This window comes from Pristiophorus japonicus, chromosome Y, assembly GCF_044704955.1.
Source record: "Pristiophorus japonicus isolate sPriJap1 chromosome Y, sPriJap1.hap1, whole genome shotgun sequence".
In the NCBI taxonomy this organism is placed as follows: domain Eukaryota; kingdom Metazoa; phylum Chordata; class Chondrichthyes; family Pristiophoridae; genus Pristiophorus; species Pristiophorus japonicus.
In genome coordinates, this window is record NC_092011.1 from 6047498 (window position 1) to 6057934 (window position 10437).

Sequence of the window (10437 nt, forward strand, 5' to 3'; positions counted from 1 at the left end):
CAACCAAATCACTGGCCCCAGATGTCGATCACTGGTGCCAAACCCCAAACACTGACCGCAATCAAAGCGCCCAGACCTTAATCACAGACCTCAGACACCAATCACAGGACCCAGACCCCAATCACAGGATCCAGACCCCAATCACAGGACCAAAACCCAATCACAGGACCCAGACCCCAATCATAGGGCCCAGAACCCAATCACAGGACCCAGACACCAATCACAGGGCCCAGACCCCAATCACAGGACCCAGACACCAAACACTGGGCCCAGGCCCCAAACATTGGGCCCTGACTCCAATCACATGGCCCAGACCACAATCACAGGGCCCAGACCACAAACTCTGGGGCCCAGACACCAAACACTGGGCCCAGAACACAATCGCACACCCCAGACTCCAATCACAGGGCGCAGACCCTAATCACAGACCCGAGTCCTCAATTACAGACCGCAATTCACAATCACAGGGACCATACCCCAATCACAGGGACCAGACCCCAATCACAGACAGACCCCAATCACAGACCCCAGACCCCAATCACAGGGCCCAGACCTCAATCACAGGGCCCAGACTCCAATCACAGGGCCCAGACCCCAATCACAGGGCCCAGACCCAAATCACAGACCCCAGACCCCAATCACAGGGCCCAGAACACAATCACAGGGCCCAGACCCCAATCACAGGGCCCAGACCCCAATCACAGACAGACTCCAATCACAGACCCTAGAACCCAATCAGAGAACTCAGACCCCAATCACAGGACCCAGACCCCAACCACAGGGCCCAGAAACCAATCACAGATCCCAGACCCCAATCACAGAACTCAGACCCCAATCAGAGGACCCAGACACCAATCACAGGGCCAGATACCAATCACAGAACCCAGACCACAATCACAGAACTCAGAAACCAATCACAGGACCCACACCCCAACCACTGAGCCCAGACCCCAAAAACTGGGCCCAGTCCCCAATCACAGGGCCCAGACACCAATCACTGGGCCCAGACACCAATCACAGGGCCCAGACCCCAATCACAGGGCCCAGACACCAATCACTGGGCCCAGGCAACAATCACAGAGCCCAGACCCAAATCACAGGGCCCAGAACCCAATCACTGGGCCCAGACCCAGATCATTGGCCCAGTCCCCGATCACAAGACCCAAGCTCCGATCACAGACCCCAGACCCCAAACACTGGGCCCAGACACCAATCACAGGGCAGAGATCACAATCACAGGGACCATACCCCAATCACAGGGCCCAGACCCCAATCACAGACAGACCCCAATCACAGACCCCAGACCCCAATCACAGGGCCCAGAACCCAATCACAGGGCCCAGACCCCAATCACAGGGCCCAGACCCCAATCACAGGGCCCAGACCCCAATCACAGGGCCCAGACTCCAATCACAGGGCCCAGACCCCAATCACAGGGCCCGGACCCCAATCACAGGGCCCAGACCCCAATCACAGGGCCCAGACCCCAATCACAGGGCAGAGATCACAATCACAGGGACCATACCCCAATCACAGGGCCCAGACCCCAATCACAGACAGACCCCAATCACAGACCCCAGACCCCAATCACAGGGCCCAGAACCCAATCACAGGGCCCAGACCCCAATCACAGGGCCCAGACCCCAATCACAGGGCCCAGACCCCAATCACAGGGCCCAGACTCCAATCACAGGGCCCAGACCCCAATCACAGACAGACTCCAATCACAGACCCCAGACCCCAATCACAGAACTCAGACCCCAATCTCAGGACCCAGACCCCAACCACAGGGCCCAGACACCAATCACAGATCCCAGACCCCAATCACAGAACTCAGACCCCAATCAGTGTACCCAGAAAGCAATCACAGGGCCAGACACCAATCACAGATCCCAGACCACAATCACAGAACTCAGACACCAATCACAGGACCCACACCCCAACCACTCAGCTAAGACCCCAAACACTGGGCCCAGTCCCCAATCACAGGGCCCAGACACCAATCACTGGGCCCAGACACCAATCACAGGGCCCAGAACCCAATCACAGGGCCCAGACACCAATCACTGGGCCCAGACCTCAATTACAGAGCCCAGACCCAAATCACAGTGCCCAGACCCAATCACTGGGCCCAGACCCCGATCACTGGCCCAGTCCCCGATCACAAGACCCAGGCTCCGATCACAGACCCCAGACCCCAAACACTGGGCCCAGACACCAATCACAGGGCGGAGATCACAATCACAGGGCCAAGACTACGATCACAGGGCCCAGATCCAAAACAGTGGGCCCTGACGCCGATCACAGACAGACCCCAATCACAGGGCCCAGACCCCAATCACAGACCCCAGGCCCCAATCACTGGGCGTAGACCCCAATCACTGGGCCAAGACCACATTCACTGGGCCCAGACCCTAGTCACAGGGCCTAGACCCCAATCACAGGGCCCAGACCCCAATCACAGACCCCAGACCTCAATCACAGACGCCAGAACCCGATCACAGGGCCCAGACCACAATCACAGACACCAGACCCCATTCACACGGCCCAGCCCCCAATCACAGACCCCAGACCCCGATCACAGAGCCCAGATCCCGATCACAGGGCCCAGACCTCAATCGCAGGGCCCAGACGCCAATCACAGACCCCAGACCACAATCACAGGGCCCAGAACACAATCACAGACCCCAGACTCCAATCACTGGGTGCAGACCCCAATCATTGGGTGAGACCACAATCACTGGGCCAAGACCACAATCTCAGGATCCAGAATCCCCAATCACAGACGCCAGACACCAAACACTGGGCCCAGACCCCGATCACAGGGCCCAGACATCAATCACAGGGCCCAGAACACAATCACATGGCCCAGACGACGATCACATGGGCCAGACCGCGACCACAGGGCCCAGACCCCGATCACAGTGCCCAACCAAATCACTGGCCCCAGATCTCGATCACTGGTGCCAAACCCCAAACACTGACCGCAATCAAAGCGCCCAGACCTTAATCACAGACCCCAGACACCAATCACAGGACCCAGACCCCAATCACAGGACCCAGACCCCAATCACAGGACCCAGACCCCAATCATAGGCCCCAGAACCCAATCACAGGAACCAGACACCAATCACAGGGCCCAGACCCCAATCACAGGACCCAGACACCAAACACTGGGCCCAGGCCCCAAACATTGGGCCCTGACTCCAATCACATGGCCCAGACCACAATCACAGGGCCCAGACCACAAACTCTGGGGCCCAGACACCAAACACTGGGCCCAGAACACAATCGCACACCCCAGACTCCAATCACAGGGCGCAGACCCTAATCACAGACCCGAGTCCTCAATTACAGACCGCAATTCACAATCACAGGGACCATACCCCAATCACAGGGACCAGACCCCAATCACAGACAGACCCCAATCACAGACCCCAGACCCCAATCACAGGGCCCAGACCTCAATCACAGGGCCCAGACTCCAATCACAGGGCCCAGACCCCAATCACAGGGCCCAGACCCAAATCACAGACCCCAGACCCCAATCACAGGGCCCAGAACACAATCACAGGGCCCAGACCCCAATCACAGGGCCCAGACCCCAATCACAGACAGACTCCAATCACAGACCCTAGAACCCAATCAGAGAACTCAGACCCCAATCACAGGACCCAGACCCCAACCACAGGGCCCAGAAACCAATCACAGATCCCAGACCCCAATCACAGAACTCAGACCCCAATCAGAGGACCCAGACACCAATCACAGGGCCAGATACCAATCACAGAACCCAGACCACAATCACAGAACTCAGAAACCAATCACAGGACCCACACCCCAACCACTGAGCCCAGACCCCAAAAACTGGGCCCAGTCCCCAATCACAGGGCCCAGACACCAATCACTGGGCCCAGACACCAATCACAGGGCCCAGACCCCAATCACAGGGCCCAGACACCAATCACTGGGCCCAGGCAACAATCACAGAGCCCAGACCCAAATCACAGGGCCCAGAACCCAATCACTGGGCCCAGACCCAGATCATTGGCCCAGTCCCCGATCACAAGACCCAAGCTCCGATCACAGACCCCAGACCCCAAACACTGGGCCCAGACACCAATCACAGGGCAGAGATCACAATCACAGGGACCATACCCCAATCACAGGGCCCAGACCCCAATCACAGACAGACCCCAATCACAGACCCCAGACCCCAATCACAGGGCCCAGAACCCAATCACAGGGCCCAGACCCCAATCACAGGGCCCAGACCCCAATCACAGGGCCCAGACCCCAATCACAGGGCCCAGACTCCAATCACAGGGCCCAGACCCCAATCACAGGGCCCGGACCCCAATCACAGGGCCCAGACCCCAATCACAGGGCCCAGACCCCAATCACAGGGCAGAGATCACAATCACAGGGACCATACCCCAATCACAGGGCCCAGACCCCAATCACAGACAGACCCCAATCACAGACCCCAGACCCCAATCACAGGGCCCAGAACCCAATCACAGGGCCCAGACCCCAATCACAGGGCCCAGACCCCAATCACAGGGCCCAGACCCCAATCACAGGGCCCAGACTCCAATCACAGGGCCCAGACCCCAATCACAGACAGACTCCAATCACAGACCCCAGACCCCAATCACAGAACTCAGACCCCAATCTCAGGACCCAGACCCCAACCACAGGGCCCAGACACCAATCACAGATCCCAGACCCCAATCACAGAACTCAGACCCCAATCAGTGTACCCAGAAAGCAATCACAGGGCCAGACACCAATCACAGATCCCAGACCACAATCACAGAACTCAGACACCAATCACAGGACCCACACCCCAACCACTCAGCTAAGACCCCAAACACTGGGCCCAGTCCCCAATCACAGGGCCCAGACACCAATCACTGGGCCCAGACACCAATCACAGGGCCCAGAACCCAATCACAGGGCCCAGACACCAATCACTGGGCCCAGACCTCAATTACAGAGCCCAGACCCAAATCACAGTGCCCAGACCCAATCACTGGGCCCAGACCCCGATCACTGGCCCAGTCCCCGATCACAAGACCCAGGCTCCGATCACAGACCCCAGACCCCAAACACTGGGCCCAGACACCAATCACAGGGCGGAGATCACAATCACAGGGCCAAGACTACGATCACAGGGCCCAGATCCAAAACAGTGGGCCCTGACGCCGATCACAGACAGACCCCAATCACAGGGCCCAGACCCCAATCACAGACCCCAGGCCCCAATCACTGGGCGTAGACCCCAATCACTGGGCCAAGACCACATTCACTGGGCCCAGACCCTAGTCACAGGGCCTAGACCCCAATCACAGGGCCCAGACCCCAATCACAGACCCCAGACCTCAATCACAGACGCCAGAACCCGATCACAGGGCCCAGACCACAATCACAGACACCAGACCCCATTCACACGGCCCAGCCCCCAATCACAGACCCCAGACCCCGATCACAGAGCCCAGATCCCGATCACAGGGCCCAGACCTCAATCGCAGGGCCCAGACGCCAATCACAGACCCCAGACCACAATCACAGGGCCCAGAACACAATCACAGACCCCAGACTCCAATCACTGGGTGCAGACCCCAATCATTGGGTGAGACCACAATCACTGGGCCAAGACCACAATCTCAGGATCCAGAATCCCCAATCACAGACGCCAGACACCAAACACTGGGCCCAGACCCCGATCACAGGGCCCAGACATCAATCACAGGGCCCAGAACACAATCACATGGCCCAGACGACGATCACATGGGCCAGACCGCGACCACAGGGCCCAGACCCCGATCACAGTGCCCAACCAAATCACTGGCCCCAGATCTCGATCACTGGTGCCAAACCCCAAACACTGACCGCAATCAAAGCGCCCAGACCTTAATCACAGACCCCAGACACCAATCACAGGACCCAGACCCCAATCACAGGACCCAGACCCCAATCACAGGACCAAAACCCAATCACAGGACCCAGACCCCAATCATAGGCCCCAGAACCCAATCACAGGAACCAGACACCAATCACAGGGCCCAGACCCCAATCACAGGACCCAGACACCAAACACTGGGCCCAGGCCCCAAACATTGGGCCCAGAATCCAATCACTGGCTCCTGACCTCAATCAAAGGGCCCAGACACCGATCACAGAACGCAGACACTAATCACAGGGCCCAGAATCCAATCACAGGGCCCAAACAGCAAACACAGCTCCCACACCTCGATCAAAGGGTCCCGACCACAATCACCAGGACCCAGACCCCAATCACAGACCGCAGACCCCAATCACAGGGCCCAGACACCAGTCACAGATCCCAGACCCCAATCACAGAACTCAGACCCCAATCACAGGACCCAGACCCCAATCACAGGGCACAGACCCCAATCACTGAGCCCAGACCACAAACACTGGGCCCAGACCCCAATCATTGGCCCCTGACTCCAATCACATGGCCCAGACCACAATCACAGGGCCCAGACCACAAACTCTGGGGCCCAGACACCAAACACTGGGCCCAGAACACAATCGCAGACCTCAGACTCCAATCACAGGGCGCAGACCCTAATCATAGACCCCAGTCCTCAATTACAGACCGCAAATCCCAATCACAGGGCCCAGACCCCAATCAAAGGGTCCAGACCCCAAGCACAGACAGAACCCAATCACAGACCCCACACCCCAATCACAGACAGACCCAAATCACAGGGACCAGACCACAATCACAGGGCCCAGACACCAATCACAGGGCCCAGACACCAATCACTGCCTCCTGACCTCAATCACAGGGCCCAGACCCCAATCACAGGGCCCTGACCCCAATCACAGACAGACCCCAATCACAGACCCCAGACCCCAATCACAGAACTCAGACCCCAATCACAGGAACCAGACTCCAATCACAGGGCCCAGACACCAATCACGGATCCCAGACCCCAATCACAGAACTCAGACCCCAATCAGAAAACCCAGACCCGAATCACAGGGCCAGACACCAATCACAGATCCCAGACCCCAATCACAGAACTCAGACACCATTCACAGGACCCACACCCCAACCACTGAGCCGAGACCTCAAACACTGAGCCCAGTCCCCAATCACAGGGCCCAGACACCAATCACTGGGACCAGACCACAATCACTGGGCCCAGACCCCAATTACAGGGCCCAGACTCCAATCACTGGGCCCAGACCGCAGTCACAGAGCCCAGACCCAAATCACAGGGCCCAGACACCAATCACTGGGCCCAGGCCCCGATCACTGGCCCAGTTCCCGATCACAAGACCCAGGCCCCGATCACAGACCCCAGACCACAAACACTTGGCCCAGACACCAAGCACAGGGCCGAGAGCACAATCACAGGACCAAGACTACGATCACAGGGCCCAGATCCCAAACACTCGGCCCAGACGCCGATCACAGGCAGACCCCAATCACAGGGCCCAGACCCCAATCACAGACCCCAGGCCCCAATCACTGGGCGTAGACCCCAATCACTGGGCCAAGACCACATTCACTGGGCCCAGACCCTAGTCACAGGGCCTAGACCCAAATCACAGGGCCCAGACCACAATCACAGACCACAGACCTCAATCACAGACCCCAGACCCCGATCGCATGCCCCAGACCACAATCACAGACACCAGACCCCATTCACAGGGCCCAGACCCCAATCACAGACCCCAGACCCCGATCACAGAGCCCAGATCCCGATCACAAGGCCCAGACCTCAATCGCAGGGCCCAGACGCCAATCACAGACAGACACCAATAACAGGGCCCAGACTCCAATCACAGATCCCAGACCACAATCACAGGGCCCAGACCACAATCACGGACCCCAGACCCCAATCTCTGGGTGCAGACCCCAATCATTGGGTGAGACCACATTCACTGGGCCAAGACCACAATCTCAGGGTCCAGAATCCCCAATCACAGACGCCAGACACAAAACACTGGGCCCAGACCCCGATCACAAGGCCCAGACATCAATCACAGGGCCCAGAACACAATCACATGGCCAAGACCCAGATCACATGGCCCAGACCCCGATCACATGGCCCAGACCCCGATCACAGGGCCCAGACCTGATCACAGGGCCCAGACCCCAATCACTGGCCCCTGATCTCGAACACTGGTGCCAAACCCCAATCACAGATCGCAATCACAGGACCCAATCCCCTATCACAGGACCTAGACACCAATCACAGGACCCAGACCCCAATCACAGGACCCAGAGCCCAATCACAGAGCCCAGACACCAATCACAGGGCCCAGACCCCATCACAGACCCAGACCTCAATGACAGACCCCAGACCCCGATCACAGGGCCCAGACCACAATCACAGACAACAGACCCCAATCACAGGGCCCAGTCCACAATCACAGATCCCAGACCCCGATCACAGGGCCCAGATCTCGATCACAGGGCCCAGACCTCAATCGCAGGGCCCAGACGCCAATCAAAGACAGACCCCAATCACAGGGCCCAGACTCCAATCACTGGCCCAGAACCCAATCACAGGGCCCGGACCCAAATCTCAGGGCCCAGACAGCAATCACTGGGCCCAGACCCCGATCACTGGCCCAATCCCCGATCACAAGACCCAGGCCACGATCACAGACGCCAGACCCCAAACACTGGGCCCGGACACCAGTCACAGGGCCCAGATCCCAAACACTGGGCCCAGACCCTGATCACAGACAGACCACAATCACAGGGCCCAGACTCCAATCACAGACCCCAGGCCCCAATCACTGGGCGTAGACCCCAATCACTGGGCCAAGACCACATTAACTGGGCCCAGACACTAGTCACAGGGCCTAGACCCCAATCACATGGCCCAGACCACGATCACAGGGCCCAGACCCCAATCACAGAACCCACACCCCAATCACAGAGCCCAGACGCCAATCACAGACCCCAGACCCCGATCACAGGGCCAAGATCCCGATCACAGGGCCCAGACCCCAATCACTGGGCCCAGAACCACAGCACAGGGCCCAGACCTCAATCGCAGGGCCCAGACTCCAATCACAGACCCAAGACCACAATCACAGGGCACAGACCACAATCGCAGGGCCCAGAACAGAATCACAGGTCCCAGACCACAATCACAGGGCCCAGACCCCGATCACAGGGCCCAGACCCCAATCACAGGGCCCAAACCCCAATCACAGGGCCCAGACACTGATCACAGGGCCCAGACACTAATTACTGGGCACAGACCACAATCACACTGCCCAGACCCCAAACACAGGGCCCAGACTCCAATCACTGTGCCCAGACCCCAATCACAGGGCCCAGACCCAAATCACAGGGCTGAGACTCCAATCACTGGGCCCAGACCCCGATCACTGGCCCAGTCCATGATCACAAGACCCAGGCCCCGATCACAGACCCCAGATCCCAAACACTGGGCCCTGACACGAATCACAGGGCCCAGATCACAATCACAGGGCCCAGACCCCAATCACAGGGCCCAGACCACAATCACAGGGCCCAGACACCAATCACTGGCTCCTGACCTCAATCACAGAGCCCAGACACCGATCAGAGACGGCAGACACTAATCATAGGGCCCAGATTCCAATCACAGGGCCCAAACAGCAATCACAGGGCCCAGACCACAATCGCAGGGCCCAGAACACAATCACAGGGCCCAGACACTGATCACAGGGCCCAGACACCAATCAGTGGGCCCAGACCCCAATCACAGGGCCCAGACCCCAATCACAGGGCCCAGACTCCAATCACTGGGCCCAGACCCCAATCAGAGGGCCCAGACTCTAATCACAGGGCCCAGACACCAATCACTGGGCCCAGACACCGATTACTGGCCCAGTCCACGATCACAAGACCCAGGCCCCGATCACAGACCCCAGATCCCAAACACTGGGCCCAGACACGAATCACAGGGCCCAGATCACAATCACAGGGCCCAGACTACAATCACAGACCCTAGACTCCAATCACAGATCCCAGACCCCAATCACGGACCCCAGACCCCAATTCCAGACCCCAGACCCCAATCACAGACAGATCCCAATCACAGACCCCAGACCGCAATCACAGGACCCAGACCCCAATCACAGGGCCCAGACCCCAATCATAGGCCCCAGACCCCAAACACAGGGCCCAGACCCCAATCACAGGGCCCAGACTTCAATCACTGGGCCCAGACACCAATCACAGACCACAGACCCCAATCACAGGGCCAAGACCCCAATCACAGGGCCCAGACCCCAATCACAGACAGACCCCAATCACAGGGCGCAGACCCCAATCACAGGGCCCAGACCACAATCACGGGGCCCAGACCCCAATCACAGACCCCAGACCTCAATCACAGACCCCAGACACCAATCACAAGGCCCAGACCTCAATCACAGGGCCCAGACCAC